Here is a 16,905-nt window from a genome sequence, read left to right as displayed (position 1 = left end):
GGGTACCCAAACCTGGCCCTCGCACCTGCAAGTCACCGGCTGGGCACAGAAGGGGACTCTGGAGAAAGTACAAGAGATCGTTCTCCCCAGGCTAGGTCAAAGTCCTCGGCTGGCCCTATAGGTTCTTGATAGGGGAGCCCCAAAGGCGGTTACCCGGGCTTCCTCGCCCCCTTGGGCTGAAAAACTTCTGGGATGCATAGAAAATGCAGGTGACTTTATTAATCTTTGACTTGGGGGGTTAACTGTTTATTTGTGGCTTAGAAGAGGAAAATAAGAAAGTCCCAGCTTCTGAAGTCAAGATTCCCCCTGCCAAGAGGAGCAAACAACAGAAATTGGGGCGGGGTCGGAAGAATACTAACCCGGTGGTCCGTGTTTGTTTTCTACTCACACCCGCTGCCGCCTGGGAGGAGGCTTAGCAGAGCTGGGCCTGGCTATCCTGGGATGTGGACTTAGACCGTATCTGTCATTCCCCTGTCTCCCCCTCCTAAACAAGCGAACGGCTTCTCACTGTCCAATCTCTTCCTTCTCTGCCTCCATCCGGGTCACGAACTTGGAAGTGACAGAAGTCTGGCCAGGAGAAGCCAGGAGGCACTTGAGGAGGTGGCGCGAGGAAGTGGCAGGCGTGGAATTGCCTTTAGGCAGCCGGTGGGAGACTTAGCCTGTGGAGACTCAGAGGTTCGCATTGAGGCAGGGAGGGGGATGGATGTCTGCACCGAGGAGGGCGTCAGGGCTGCTCCAGCAGACCATGCTCCGACGGGGGCAGGTGAAGGAAGAGAGGAGCACAGATGGCACAGGCGGCACCAGAGGTCGAGTTCCGCCCCCGGGAACACCTGGACAGGTGTGGGACTTCGCAACCAGCGGAGAGACGGCTCCGGGCAGCCCGACTGCCGGTTCCTTTTGCCGGTGACTGCTCCCAGTGGAACTTGGTTTCTTTTCTTATTTTTATTTCTCTGAGTGTGTTCAGGCCCTCCCATCAAGAGTTGAGGTAGGAAAGAGAACAGAGCCTTTGGATGAGAGGTCTAAGGACCGTGCTGTTCCCACTTATTTACAAACGTTTCTCACGCTTCTTCTCAATGTCCCAACACCTGAGATGTCCTGAGTGTTGGGCCTGGCCCTCTAAATCCCTACCGGCCACTTCTTTGAGCCAGGACCCTGCAGTGACCTGTATCCCCCAGACCGAGGCCGATTCAGTGGCACTAAAGGAGGCGTTAACTACAGTTTCTCGAGGCTATGCATGAACTAGTTTCTGCACGAACCTTTAGCTCCTTCCAGGACCTACCCTGGGGCTCAGAGTTTCTGAGATCCCCCTTCATCCCCACTCTTCCTTACGCTTTGAAGTTTGGACTGGGGGTAGGCCCTGGGCCTGGGTAGGCTTCCCTGGTTCCCCAGTTTCCATCGGTAGCTGTCTCTCCACCCGCCCCTTCTGCCCATTCTGGAGGCCGCTGGGAAAGCAGTTCCCGGCTTGTTTGGAGTCCCGGCCATTAATGTGCACGGATCCCTGCAACCCAGCAGGGTGCTCGAGAGCAACGCTGGAAACGCCACGGCCCCCGCCTGCTTATCTGCCTGTCAATAAAGGGCGAGCTCCCGTCCGCGTGAGAGAGCCGGGAGGGATGTGGTGAAGCCCGACTAGGCCCTTCCGAGCTCCAGGCCAACGCCAGAGACCCTCTCCATTTGCCCCCGGCACAGAGGCAGGGCGGGAGGAAGCCCGCTTAAGGGTCTCCACCGAAAAGGTGCAGATTTAACCACTGTTGATACTCGGCTAGCTGGGTAGCTTTTGGCAGGGGAGAACTCTGGAGACCCTCCCAGACCCCCGGACCTCCCAGAGTCCAGAGCTGCGGCTGGCCTCCCAAGTCTGAGACCTCCAACCCAGCCCCTCGTGGTGACCAGCCTACGGAGGCCCAGTCTTGCTTTGCCTTGGTGGACACTCTAGGCCGCACCATCACGCAGCGCCAGGGCAGGGGACCCCGAGAGACACAGGGGGCGTCATCGATTACTTGAGAGCCCGGGATGTACAGTGCGGACTGAGAAAGGCTGTAGGTGCGATGCAAAGGGCCAGAAACACGGTGTGGGATGGTGCGGGTGTTGGGAACCTGCTTGACTTCTGCGCTGCCCCTCAACTCAAGGTCAGGGTGGGGATAGTACTGACTGAGATTCTCTGACACCCAGAGCAATCCCAAACTCTTCCTAACAGCAGTGAGCGAGCTCCAGGGCTTCTAACCCACCCGGGGTTCCCTGATTAGCTCTGGCCTATGGCAGCCAGGGAGCCCAAAGCTTGTCTTCCAGTCAGAGGAGAAGCTGGGGATGCAGGTGAGGAGACTGGCAGAGGGATAAGGTTGGTGGAAGAAGAGCTGGAGAGGAATGATTAAATATCAAGGTTTGGTTGGCAGGAAAGAGAGAGAGAGAGATAGCTTGTCCTTGGCTTAAACTGTAGCTGTTCTTGTCCAAGGTATGTCCCCTCCCACCCCTTAACCACTCCATGCATTTAAAGTGGCATCTAGATTGGTGAAGTCCCTCCCGCTAGATCTGTGCTTTGGGGTGGGTGGGAGTTGGTTTCATATTTGTCTTTTCACTGAAAATGGGCATTGAGAACCCAAGGAATAAAAAGTAGAATTTTCCACTTCAGTATCTTAACTTCATTTTGCTAGTTTTGGATGATAATGCACTCTTCTATTTTTCTGAATTAATATTCCTGGGTGGATGCTAGTTTATAGAGGCTTAACAAGGCATTTATGTATAAAAAAAATAAATGGAGATGGAAAAGTCCCAGGCAAATTGAGAGAAAAAATTTTGTGTACACTGTGTCATTTCAAATAGTTGAATGAAATAGGAATCTATATATCACCTCAGAAATTAAATTTACTGTGAAGTACAAGTGGCACTTGCTTTTTCCTTCCTCTGCTCCACACCCTTTCTTTAAAGACAAGCTTTTAAAACAAAATTTTATTTTAATATAAATTAAGGAGAAATGTTTTGTGAGTCTCAGTCTCAAAAAGGGAAACATTTAGCAAAGATAGTACTTGTGTTTCTTCACCCAGAGCTAAAATGAAACGATTTTATGCAATTCTGTTTTCTCCACTATTCAATTACTTTCCTGTTCTTTTTCAAAGAAATACTTAGAGAATTTTCTCTAGGAGGAAAGAATTTCCTCTTCTGACAGTTCTACCACACCATAAAGTTTTCTTGGGCGTTTGGGGAAATCTGCAAATCTTTCTAGTTTGCTTTCCCATGAAGAAACTCTCTATACAATCAATTGGAGAAAACCCTGTGTTTTCTTTCCTTCTAACTATTTTCATGTTAAGTCAGCTTGTGCCCATGTTTGATTTCTTTCTCTCCCTAGTCCGGGTGGAGACTGAGACATTAGCTGAATTCCCTGGGGGTGATTGGATGCAATTCGCTGAAAGTAGACAGGCACGTCCTGGATGTTAGAAATTCACTTTTTCTCAACGTGACAAGGCCGCCTTCGATCTACAATTGTATTTGAATGGGCAATGAGCGGAAAGATCTCTCATCATTAAGCCTGCTTCTACTTTAGCAAAATAACGAGAGCCTTCATTTGCACACAAATGCTCATAAAACTCGGAATCCCTGCAATTCTTTAATAAAAAGAGATGGCTGCATAATTTAAACTGAAGGTGAGAAGGCAGAGAGAGAGGAAAAAAAACCGGGGTTTCAAAGATACCTCCTTTTCTCCCCCCAAAAGGTCTATGTGATAGAGTTGACTTTTTTTTTTACTTTAAATCTTAAATAAGATGTGAATTGTAACAAGAGGATTGGCACTTACTCTGTGACCCTTATAATTGGATCAAATATAGACTGAGAGGTACAAAAACATACCAAGATTGACACCTGCCAACTGGACTTCCTTATGATTGATTGTGATGCTTCGTGCTGGCAACAATAATGAAATAAATTGTACGGATAAAACAGCACATTTGTCATTTCCGTGCCATGAGTGAGGAAGTCAACGAGTTAGGCAAGCTGTTAGTTGACAGGCGTGAGCGGGGAGGCAAGCTAAAGAGATAAATAAGGATTCCTGGCATTGACAGGACAAATTATAACTTGTCACAACCTTTTTAAATTCAGAAGTTTTCAATTAACATATATATTGCTGTTACATATAAGATAAGGGGGAGCTGACATAAACACGGTGGGGAGAGACCCCCACCAGTGCCAAAGGCATGCATGGGTATAGGGGGTCTCTCTGTTAGCATTGGAGGGCAGAACCTGGAGGGTCACCAGAAGCCAGCCACGGGTCCCCAGCCAAATCACTGTGGCCATGTTTTTGCTTGGACCCACAGGTCATGGCTCCAGCACCTTTTCTTCATAGAACAGAGTTTCAGGCCCAGTAACAGCTTGGGCAAGACCCCTGTTCAGGCCTGGCAAGGGAGCCTGGCTTCCACCTGCCTTTCTAAGCCCTGGGCTAGGGAGGAAGAGGTAGAGGGTACAGGCTTACAAACTCCAAAGTTCCACTTTCAGAAAAGAATCTGAGTTCTGGGGTTCAGGCTCAGCCAGTAGTGTGACATTCCCTGATCTGATTGTCTTGCCCACCTTCGCCCTGGAGGAGGAGGTCACAAAACTGGCTCTCTTTGTCCTACCAGGGAAAAGGAGCTGCTTTACTCTATTTATGCCTTGACTTTTTGCACAGTTGGCTTAAGAATGGGGGGACTAGTCAGAGGGTAGGTCCCTGGGTGACCTACGACCATTCCAATAGGGTTAGTTAGGCTTTATCAAAAGCAAAGCATTGGAATATTGCCCTCTCCTCCCCAAACCCAGGCTACAAGTTATGGGTTTCTGGGGGAAATTCTGGTGTAGTCTAGGGTCTGTAGATAGAGACTAGTGTGGTAAAGTTCGACAGTTTTGTGTAGGGGAACGTAAATGTCTTACCCATCCCAACCCTAAGGAGGTTAACTTCTTAGTTTTGAATCTTACCCCCTTTCCAAGCTAGAATCTGGGCTTTGTGGTGTCTCTGTATTTCTAGTCATACTCTGAACAAATGCCTGGGGTCACCCACCTATTCTAAGTTGGAAGGAACATGGGAAAGTTAAAGATGGGAAGTGAACTTCTCTGGGTATGAGGCTGTCAGGCCAGAGCAGTTTGAGCAGGAGAGTAGGATACAGAACAGGGCCTAGACCTCCGCTGGTGTGAGAGTTTGAGAAAGCTGGAAACCCAACAAGTCCAGTGGGGGAGGCCTGGTCTGGGTCGGTGCCACGCTTCTTTGTGATGCCCTGTTCTGTCTCTTCTACCCAGAGACTTGTTCTATGGTGCCCACTCAAGCCTGCGCCCTCATCCTGGTCCATGAGGGGGAAGAACCCTTTCTTGCTGTTGAGGCCACAACGTGTGTCACCAGAGACACTTTCAGAGAAAGCGGGTCCACGTTAAATTCCAAATGCTAACTTCCATTGCCTACTACCAGTTTGAGCCCCATGAAGCTCTGCATCCATGCAAAGACAGATTTAGAGAAGGGAAAGGAGAGGAAGAGGCAAAAAGCAAGTTGCGTGGAATTAGTTGGAAGCAGCCACATTCCCTAGCGACCGCAGCCATTAACATTATAATCTCAAACACCATTTTTTTTATGTAACACTATTGTTAGTAAATCAACTCCTCAGGTCCTCTGAGACGCTGACCCCTGGCAATTCAGTGAAAGTGTAATTATCTCCCCGAATCTTGGACAGATTTAAGAGATTACATTTCAACTAAATCTATATCAATGCTAATTCCCTCTCTCCCCCCAGCCTGCAGGTGCTAGGCACGGGAAATGGCGTCAGGCCCCAACAGAATGCTTCACAAAGAGGAGAGGGCTTGCTGCGTACAGGGCCAAAAGAAATGAAGCCCCACATAAAATTACACCTTTTTTTTTTTTTTTTGCTACAAAACCTGGTTCTTATATAGCAAAGTTAAACAAAGCAGCTATGCTAAATTAGCGTTACATAAAGGCGAGTTTAATGCTCGGTTACAGTCAACTGGTGTATCTCTGATGGCTAATTGTCTATCAAAATTAAAGAGAAAAGAACAAATGATTCGTTATAAGAAGGTGTTAAAAGCTTCAACAAAAGGACATTTCACAAATATAATATCGGCAGCTCGGGGATTGCCCGCGGGGTTGTTCAGGCCCCGGCCCTGCGCAGCTATGAAGAGTGGGGTGCGGGCTGCTATTTGCCTGGCAAGAGCTCATTTCCTCCCAAATGAGTATAATAAAAACCTGAGAGGCAATATTAGTGTAAAGATCGGGATTAGTCGTAATCGGTGCGGTGGACGTGGGCTTCAAAGGCGACCCCTACTCTTGCTGCTCCGGCTGGGGCGGAGGGCGCTTTGCCATCCCCCGAGGACACCACATTCAACTCGCCACTGCCTCGCGTTCAGGGACAAGAGGGAGCGAGCATGAGGCTGTGGGTAGTTTCAACAAAGACGAACAGGCTCCGCGGGTGCCCGCTCCTCCCTGTCCTCTCGGGACTGAAAGGAGACTGTCCCGGGCTCTATCAAGGATCTCGGAGAAGCAGATGTAGTCCAGCACGTGCCTTTCTGACTCGTCGCGCGGGCCTCCGGGGCGCAGGCTGTGACAGCCAGCCCACCCTCCTAGGCTGGGGAGAACGCAGACTCTAACACCACGGCCCCTTCCCCCAGGGCGACACCACATCTCGAGCTCTAAGCATATTTGTTGTTCAAAGTTAATTAAACCTGAAAGCTACCGAAATGCTAGCTGCAGGCTCTCGGAGGCCAGTTCCGGACTCACGTAGCCGGCCCGTAGAGCCAGAGAAGCGGCCAGACTACCCCGGCTAGCTCATTCCGCTGGAGTCTCTGTAAGAGAATCTGAGACTGGGGAATAAAAGGCGAAACCAAATCAGGCAGCAAGAGCAACAAACCGTCTGGAAAATGGACCTACGGAGCCGCAAGAATGTACTTTTTTTTTTTTATCTTTGACAACTTGTGTCCTAAAGAAAGTGTATTGAAGATAATTGAAATGATTACAATTCATTGCTGCTTGGCTTTGAATATGAACAGTCACATAATGACATCCCCGCCATACAACAACAGCTTAATTTCCATGATCCGACTTCGGGATCCTCGCACCAGCCGCCTGGGCAACGCAGAGCTAATGCAGAAATCTTGGCTTCTGCCTGCATTATTCATTTCGCACGTGAGGGTGGGGATAAGGGTGGAGAATGGGTTTGTTCCCTCCTCCCCTCGAATTTTGTTCTGAAAATCCTGGGGAACCAGTGGTCACCGAGAAGCCAACAACTGAGACGATCGCCGTCCAGGGGCCACTTTGCCCGACGGGACTACGGAGGACGGCGCTGCGCGACTGTCTTCTTGTCTGCGGGTTCTCCCACCCGCTCTGGAGCGGGGCCTCAGGTCTCGCCCTGGCTGACCTGGGTCTGCGGAGGGCCCAAGTTGGGTCCCCTCTCCAGGCTACCTTTGGGGAGCGCTGTTATTTTCCTTAGCCCTTCCTTTTAGATTCTTTCCCCTATTTCTGCCTTCCAACCACCAATCTCCCGCGCAGGGCTGGAAGGGGCCGGCTTCTGGGGAGTCATCGCAGAATTAGATGTTGCTTCTGTCTTGGACTTGCCCGGGCTTTCCCACGGCCTCCCTGTAACCTACAACCATATGGAAAAGGCAAAGAAAGCAAAGGTTTCTTGGCACCTTGGGGACGCCGGCGCTCCCCTTGGGTCGCGGCATTAGACTGGTCTTCAGGCCAGAGCCGGAATGGGGTGCCGGCTGAGGTGGGTTCCAGGCCGAGACCTCTACAATGCGCAAGTGCTGGTCGGACCCTGTCGCCCCCTCCCTAGATGCGGGGTCGGGGGGCAGACCCTGGGCCCCTCTTCGCGAAACTACTGCCTCTAAAAAAAAGACCATCTGGTAATTGTCTTTCTTTAGATCTTCCCTTAATTATGCTTTTAATTAAAGATGGTTCAAGGCACCGGACCACATGAAGGGCAGTAATTACAAATTACATTACAAACCCGACAGATGTAGCGGGATCTGCTGGGAAAAAGGTACCGGAATAAAAATTTGACTAAACTTTGGGATAAATTAATCGGCGGCTTGAAGAACAGAAGCACAGTTCTGATTATGTAGGCTCCAGCCAGGATTTAAGTTTTGTGTCATGATTGTTTTCATATTTCTTTGACATCTATTGATTTGGAGGCAGCTGCAAGCCTTTGTCACAGGAGAGAAGAGCAGTCACAATATATTAGCTTGATGGCATAACTCGAAGGGAAGAGGCCAGGGGAGCCGGAGTGACGGGGGCGCACGTGACCCCGCCTGGGGCCTCCTGGCCCAACCCTTACATTAACTTGCTTTAACAGGAATAACGGAGTATCACTATTAATGCTTGCCCAGAACGTACTTTTCTGTTCCAAACGTGGGTGGCGGGAGTTGTTTGGCGGAGTTATCTCAGCTTCCCTAGCCGTCTCGCGGCTGGCAGGAGCTCGGCGGCGGCGGCGGCGGGTGAGCCTAGCGGGCGGCTGCACGCCCGGCTTCTGGACGTTTAGGGGCGTCGAGAGGGGAGCGGTGCCATGGGTTTTGGGTTTGGAGCCGAGATGCCAGGCCAAGTGCCCACCTTGGCTTCTCTTGGGAACCCCCAGCTGGCAGCGTGGGAGCCGGAGGATCCCGGGGCCGGGAAGGCCACCGCGAGGCGGGTGCCCGGCCTGACCTGGTGTGCACCGCCGCCCGCTCGCCCGCCGCGGACCCGGAGAGTACAGTAGCGTGACGCAGATTGTGCAAACAGAAAGGCGGGAGCAGGGTCCTTTCCTACGCGAATCATCGCGTCCCCCCCACACACTCCCCTTCCCCCCACCCCCCTTGTCCCCGGCGTCGCCCTGGCTCGAACACACTTCGGTGCAGAACTTTGACTCACTTTGAGACAGTGGTTGCTCTTTCTGGCAAAAATCTACGTGTTTAACACTCACCCATGCAGTTACATCGCCGGTGCAGTGCTGGGGACACTCGCCTGGACAATTCAACACACCCATTTACGGAGGGACGATCGAGGCTTTCTGCTGTCCACATGCTCCGAAATTGAGACAACTCTAATTCTGACACAGAATTTTAAGGTACTTCCCATCGATGAAAGTTCACCGGAAAGGGTTGTTAATCGGTGCTTGATCTAAACGAAGAGACCCCCGCCTAACACCTTTCTAGCTGCCTGCGACTGAAAGTTTTTCTTTTGATTCGTCCTCTCCTCTCACTTTGTTTCTCTTTTCCTCGGCGTTACAGTTTCTGAGAGGAATGTAAATATTTTGACTAGACCTCTGCAGGGGCCTTTTAAACACCAGGCACAATCATCTGTGGAATACTGTAGTTCATAGTTTCAAAACGTGGGTGTTGAGAGTCTGTCTTGCTGAGGAAACCCATAGAACAAGTGGCGACCTCTCAACTCCCTATTTGTATGGTGGAATGAAGTATTCCCTAGTGATTGTCCAAATTTTAAGGACTTTCCCTGTCACTGCTACTTTGCAATTGTTTGCAAGAAAGAAAAACCAACCTCCTAGACGTTGACCGGGTCCTGGCAAGATCAAATTTCACTGTACTTGGCTTTTAACGCTCTACCTTCCTGCTGCCGGGCACTTATGTGGAGTGTGTAGAAGTAGAAATCACATTTGAAAGAATTAAAGCTCTGTTGAGCTCTTCTGTGTATTTGAAGTGGGAATTTCTTTATTTCTCTGGGAATTTAATTCAAGGAAGATATGTTGAGTTCAGAGCAGCTAAAAGCAGGACGTAGTGCCAAGGTCTCTTAGGTTCTGTACAAATTATAAGTAACAATGTCTTCTCATCCAAAATGAAGCATGAATTGCCTGGAGGCATAATATATCACTATATATTATGATATATATAATGTATCACACATATCACTATGTGTCTTTCAAAAATTGTGTAATAAATATTCCCCAATATTGATATGCTTATGATTTTATCCTCTGAAGGTATTTCTCAATGCAGATACAGTATAAAAACATTGATTTCAACTCTTCATTTTTGTTGCTGTTGCTAAAGTGGTAATTACTCTGGATTTTTAAATGCCCACATTACTAATGTCATTTGTGGCGATTTTAGGCCCTAAGTGCTCTAGGAATGTGTTAAGTTCTCTATTCCATCTTCCTAGAGGGCAGTGAGTATTTTACATAAAACATTTGGCACATCTTTAAGTTATTTTTAAACATCAAATAATCTACATTTGTGATGAGGCTGAATCTTTTGTTAGTGCAAATTCATCTTAGGGCAATAAAGCAAAACACTGAGAATTTAATACAGTCCTGTGCAATGCTGACTAAAATACCTAAAATTAGAAAAAAGAGAATGTTAACATTTTCTATAATATCATTTGTGATGCTATGGTGTGTGTGAGTATGTGACTCTGAATTTTCCAGTGAGTATCATTCTGTTATCTGATTCTATGTTTCTATGAGACTACTAACCTATACTCTATCTTACTGTATTCCCACAGGTTATGGATGCACTATGAATTTCAATAAATATAAATTATTGCTTAAAAGAATAAAGAGTGGCTACTCTATGTCTTATTGTTCTCTTTACAGTCTGCTCCAAAATCTTTTTTACAAATCCCATTGCAGCTATTTTCCCTTAATTCCATGATGAAAGTGAATAGTAAATGTCATTCAATTTAGAGGAACTCAAGCACAGAGAATATAAAGATTTTGTTCAAAGCCTCCTTCAATTCTATTTTGGACTTGGGAACCAAACTAGATGGCAGGCAAACTAGACGTGAGGCTACTTGAAGCAGGTGACTTCATTTTGGAAGCAGAAGATGTACCAGGAAATGTGTGTTCCTGAGACTGATGGGCTACAGTGTACCTCAGGAGGAAGAGAACAACTTCTGAGTTGCAGGCAAGGAAGAGTTTTCTTTAAATGTGTTGCCTGCATTACTTTTTCTGTGTGTGGCAACTGAACCAGAGAGCAGCCTGCAACATCCTTCCTCTGGGGACTTGTTGTGGTTTTGCCACATTCCCTGGAGAAACTCAGAATCCTGGAATTGATGGAGGGATTACAGAGAGCCACAAACATCATTCTCCCTCTAATCCATTTGAGGCTGATGCAGTATTGATAACAACCTTTCTGTCACTTGACAGTTTCAGACCATTCAAATGAGAACAAATAACAGGAATTTGTTAGTGGAGGTGGGGATAAAATAAGGGCAATTGGTATAGTCCTTTTGATTGAAAAGATTGGTTTCTATTCCAAAATCATGGAACCAAGTGCAAAATTAAACACTCCCTGCTCATTTCTTTCAGGATGACGTTTACTCCCTTCTGGTTATTGTAGTGCTTTTGGATTGGGACATTGAGACATGTATTTACTAAGAAATCTTTTATTGTCCCTGGGATAAGACTGTGCTGAATTGCTTGAATACTGTAGCTTCCTTTTGCTTGGTTCTCCATGCTTGAAACTAGCATGTTAGGTAATAAGGAAACCCATTTGCATTAGATAATAAGAATCAGGGACAAGACAGGCACAATACTGATTAAACAAGGGCTCATATCCCATTTTGAGAGCTCCCTGATAACCAGAGCCACAATCACATCAGGAGGTCAAGAAAAATCTGAAGATAAAATCAATGTTAGTTTTCTATCTTAGTGAGAGACCCATCAGAATTTTATCCAATAAAGCCCTGTTATCAGGGACCTCAGTGTCCACGATGCATTTGGTTATGTTGTATGTCAAACCATGCCCGTTCTTCCATAATGTTGTTTATAGCACTCTTTACTTTAACACAGACACACAAAGAACAGTATGCTAACAGTTACAGAGCTTCCCGACAATTGAATGTGCTGCTTTGTAAGATAAGGTGGGAGGGTACTTTGGAAAAGTTCAAGTGGAATCCAGAATCCAGTGAAAGCTAAATCTGAGTGGATGAGCAGTTGGGAAAACTGACCTAGTCCCCAGTCTTGGCAAGGGCCAGTCATACTAAGCTCCCTCCAGGGAGCTGCTTTTTCTCACTCAAAAGTATCACCACTTTCCCTTGTAGTTTACTTTTAACATTGATAAACATTTCATTCTATGGATGCACCACTAGTTATACTAACAGTTTTGTAATAGTGGATAGTTTCAATATTTCATGTGTGTCTTTATGAACGATACTGCATTACAGCTAACTCTGCACATATCTTCATATATCTGTCATGTACTTTCCAGAAAGTAAAATTAGTGGATTGAGGAAATTTATACTTTTTTTAAAAAAGATTTATTTATTTATGCATACAGAACTTGGGTACAGGCCAGAGGTGCAGGGGCGGTGAGAGGCTTCACCAGAGACAGAGTGGGGAGCAGAACAGGCAGATCGACGAAGTACACTGCTGAAGGAAGCAGCAGGCGGGTCAGGAGAGGTCTGCCACGCCATGTGGGATCCCTCCGGGGGAGGCGGGGATCGAACTCATACAGAAGTGGCTTTAGCTTCTTAGTGCTGTGCTTTAACCCGCTGTGCCATCAGGGAGGGCCTGGAAATTTATACTTTTAAAAGTTTTGACACAGTGTGTCCACTCATCTTTTGAAAGGATACAGATTATAATTTCATAGCAAATGATAGAGTCTTATTTCTCCACATTGATTCAGTGAATGTTTATCTTTGTTAACTTGATAGGTGACCTGTCTCTGATTTTAATTTACATTTATAAAGTAAACTTCATGTCTTTTCATATGTTTAGTGGCCCCTTTGTAGTCTCCACTCACTGAAAAATACTAGGATGCTTTTTTATTAAGAATAGTAACAGTGGGACCTTCCTTTGGTGCAGGGTTTAAAGACACTGCTATCAAGCTATTGCCAGCCACTACAACATGAGTTTGATTGCCAGTCAAGAAGCTGACCCACATGGTGCAGCAGACCTATCCTGTCTCACCCAATACTCCCCTCAGCAGTGTACTTCAGTGGATCTGCCAGTTCTGCTCTCCACTCTATCTCACCCTCTGCACCTCTGATCTACACCCCAGCTCTTATTCTTGTATGCATAAATAAATAAATCTCTAAAAAAAAAGAATAGTAACTGTATTTTATGTAGTTGTACATATTTCCCTAGTAATTTTCAAATTTTGTTTAATTTTAATGAAATTCAAGTAATTATATGTTTGCATTTCCCTTGAAAAAGTAATAATTCACCTGTAAAGGGAAGTTGTATGTTTATCACAATACTGTCATGAGCTTTGAAGGAAATTTGGGGCAGGTGGCAAAGTAGGACAAATGGCATTCTCGAAGGAGGATACAGAAAGACCTGTTTGGCGGTATATTACTGGAGTATTGAAGATATACTATTTGCTTAGGCATTTTGTAAAAGTAAAGGAAACCAAGCTGGAAACCTCTATGTATGAAATAAACTAATTTTTAAAAAAGATTTATTTGTTCATACAGAACTGGGGTACAGGCCAGAGACTCAGAGGCTTCACCAGAGACAGAGTGGGGAGCAGAACAGGCAGATCTATGAAGTACACAGCTGAGGGGAGCAGCGGGCAGGTTAGGAGAGGTCTGCGCCACACCATGTGGTCATCTCCCGGGGCAGGCGGGAATCGAACTCATGCGGAAGTGGCCTTAGTCTCTCAGTGCTGTGCTTTAACCTGCTGTGCCACCAGGGAGGACCCTGAAATAAACTAATTTTATCCCTTTCCCATAAGTTTTGTGAAATGCTCAGCCCATCTTAGACTGGGGTTGTTTTCATCACTTAGAATCAGAGAAATGCAAATCAAATCCACAAGGAGATACCACCTCACACTGGTGAGAATAGCCCATATTTAAAAAAAAAAAAAACAAACACAAAACCAGCAACAACAAATGTTGGCGAGGATGTGGAGAATAAGGAACTCTTCTACACTGCTGGTGGGAATGCAAACTGGTCCAACCACTATGGAAAGCTGTGTGGAAGTTCCTCAAATTACTAAAAACAGATCTTCCATAAGAGCCAGTGATTCCATTGCTAGGAATCGACCCAAAGGACACAAAAACATTAATTCAAAAGGAAACCTGCACTTTTATGTTTATTGCAGCATTATTTACAATAGTCAAAACATGGAAACAACCTAAATGCCCCAAAACAGGTGAATGGATCAAGAAGATGTGATATATATACATATATATACACACACACACAATGGAATATTACAAAGTGATCAAGAAAGATAAACTCATACCATTTGTGGCAACCTGGATGGGGCTGGAAAGGATTATGCTAAGTAAAAGAAAGCAGCAAAATGAGTGGAGTTCAAAGAGATTATGTTCAGTGAGATAAGTCAGAAGGAAAAGGAAAACTATCAGATGGTGTCACTTATAGGAGGAATACAGGGAAGCCAAACAAACAAAAAAGACAAAACTCAAAGACAAACTCTAGATCTGGGGTAAACAGCAGGGAAGGCAGAGGGAGATGGATAGGGGAGGGAAGAGCACGGGGATTATGGTGGTGGCGCCTGGGTTATGTGGCAGTGGCCTATTTGTGGGGGCTGCATCTGAGTGAAGCTATCACTCAGTACTGTACAAAATGAACAATAATGTAAGAAAATAAAAAATATAATCAACTAAAAAATAAAAGCTAAGATTGGGGCTTTTTTTTTTAAGATTTATTTATTTGTACAGAACTGGGGTACAGGCCAGAGATGCAGAGAGTGAGAGGATTCACCAGAGACAGAGTGGGGAGCAGAATAGGCAGATCGACGAAGTACACTGCTGAGGGGAGCAGCGGGCGGGCCAGGAGAGGTCTGCCACGCCATGTGGTCACCTCCGGGGCAGGCGGGGATCGAACTCATGCGGAAGTGGCTTAAGCTTCTTTGTGCTGTGTTTTAACCCGCTGCACCACCTGGGAAGGCCAGATTGGGGCTGTTGTGAGGAGACTTTGGGTGATTGTAACACCAGTGCTGCTGAAAAAAGAACATAATTAAGTGTCTATTATTAATATTATCATTACCATTTTTTTTCTCTTTTCACTTCAGAAGACTTCATGTCTAAAATCTGCATAAAGATTAAATGTGTGGTCCTTTGCATAAAGAATTGATCTAGATTTAGAATTAATCTGACAATTAGAGATTAAAGTTAAGGAACAGCACCCAAAATAAAACAACCTTGAAAAACACTATCACAGATGTTGGTGCTTGCTTTATAGTACTTAATGGAGAGTGGTGATTGAATAGGAAATCTTAATTCATTTAGGTTTAAATTACTTTCAAAATTACAGGGGAGATATGTTACTTACTTAAAAGTAGGTTCTACTTTCAAGGATCCTAGCAATTTCACTGTAAAAGCAAATAAACATTGAATAAATTTTGGGAAACATTACTATGGGCCACACACCATTCTCTTTCCAAAAGGAGATAAGTTTATGTATTTAGATTTCTGTCGATGTTAATTTGCTACATATGTTCTGGTCTCTCACCCCAATTGCCCTTTTCCCTTCGTGTCTCCCAGCCTTTAAAGACCAAACTGAGGGAATTTCAGAGTAGTCTGGGAGTTCCATGTTCGGAGAGGATCTTTTGCATAAATATGCAGCAGGGTTGAAAGGAAGCAGGTGAATGGAAGGCACAGATGACCCTAACTGTGCGGGAGTAAATGATATAGTGAATAGCAAAGCCAGATTGCACTCTTAACTCTCAATACTATTTACTTAAGGGAAGCCCCTTTTGAAAAGCTTTTTTATTTTTTAATAAACACTTTTATTTTATAATAAATAGTCCATTCATATGGAAGGAGATTTACAATGTACCAAACGGCATACACTGAAAGCACACTGAAGGGCGTGTGCTCTCTTCTGTGTTACCTAGTTCCTCTCCCAAGGAGCAAGCATCATTCTATTTACTCTTACAATTATACACACACATATTCTCTCTGCACCACTTTCTCATAACACCCTACCATAACACTATCTTGTTTTTTTTTTTACTTAATACTGTATCTTAAGATTCATTATTGCAATTCACTGTATTAACATGCCAAATTTATTTAATCAATTAAAAAGTCTTATGCTATTACAAACCAAACTAGCCATGAATGTTTTATAATATACTTCATTTTCCATGAGTGTGGATATATTTCTTGGATAAATTACCAAGAAATGGAATTGCTGGATCAGAGGATTCATACATTTTTTTTTTAATTTTGAAAGATAATCAGGCTGTTTGATTAAATAGAACTACTTAGCAATTCTTGTTTTATAGACCATTCTATTAAATAAATTCCTTTCTAGAAATATCTCAAATAGCTGCAAACTATCCTTGAGACATGTAACTAAAGTATTGGACTTGAAGATGGGGGTTACATCTGTCAAAAGCAAAATGAAGCTAGTCTCACAGAGCCTAGATTCTGAGGAGCAATGGTAAGTGAATTCAGACGCTTTTAACTTTGACTTCCCGGCGCTACAATGTACACTCTGTGAGGGGAGGGGGCTGCCCTAGCTACATAAATCGCAATTTTCATTTCATTAGTAGTTCAACTTCTATTAAATTTGGTTATTTGTGCCTTAGGGAGAATTATTTAGGAAACTAGAAGCAGTGTTCACAGCGAACTTGGGTTTTGGAGCCTGGGCAGCAGAGAAGAATGAGGGTGAGATGAGTGGACAAAGGTACCACAAATAGAGGGTAAAGACTCCCACAAAATAAGCTTCACAGAAGTTAAAAGTGTGAGCCAAAGGATTTAGGCTTCATTTTTTTTTTTACAATTTTTCTTGACCTGAAGCTGATGTTACAGCTTGCTTGTGTGAAGTAGAAAACTGTGGTGCGTAGGGAAGATGAGATCAGGGAGGTGGTGGCCCACACACCCCGCACCTGTGCCTTTGGGATGAGGGTCTTCCTCTCACAACAGACGTTGATGGGCTTGACATTTTGGTCCATTTGGGGATTTGGTGCTGAAACTTTAGTTTAACAGTGAGGTCAGTATCTGCCCTGCTAGCATAGACTTAAAAGTAGCCCTGAAGTTCATTATCTTAA

The sequence above is a fragment of the Condylura cristata genome, unplaced genomic scaffold (assembly GCF_000260355.1).
Source record: "Condylura cristata isolate star-nosed mole 26May11 unplaced genomic scaffold, ConCri1.0 scaffold00015, whole genome shotgun sequence".
Lineage (NCBI taxonomy): Eukaryota > Metazoa > Chordata > Mammalia > Eulipotyphla > Talpidae > Condylura > Condylura cristata.
Note: the sequence above shows the minus strand (reverse complement) of the source record.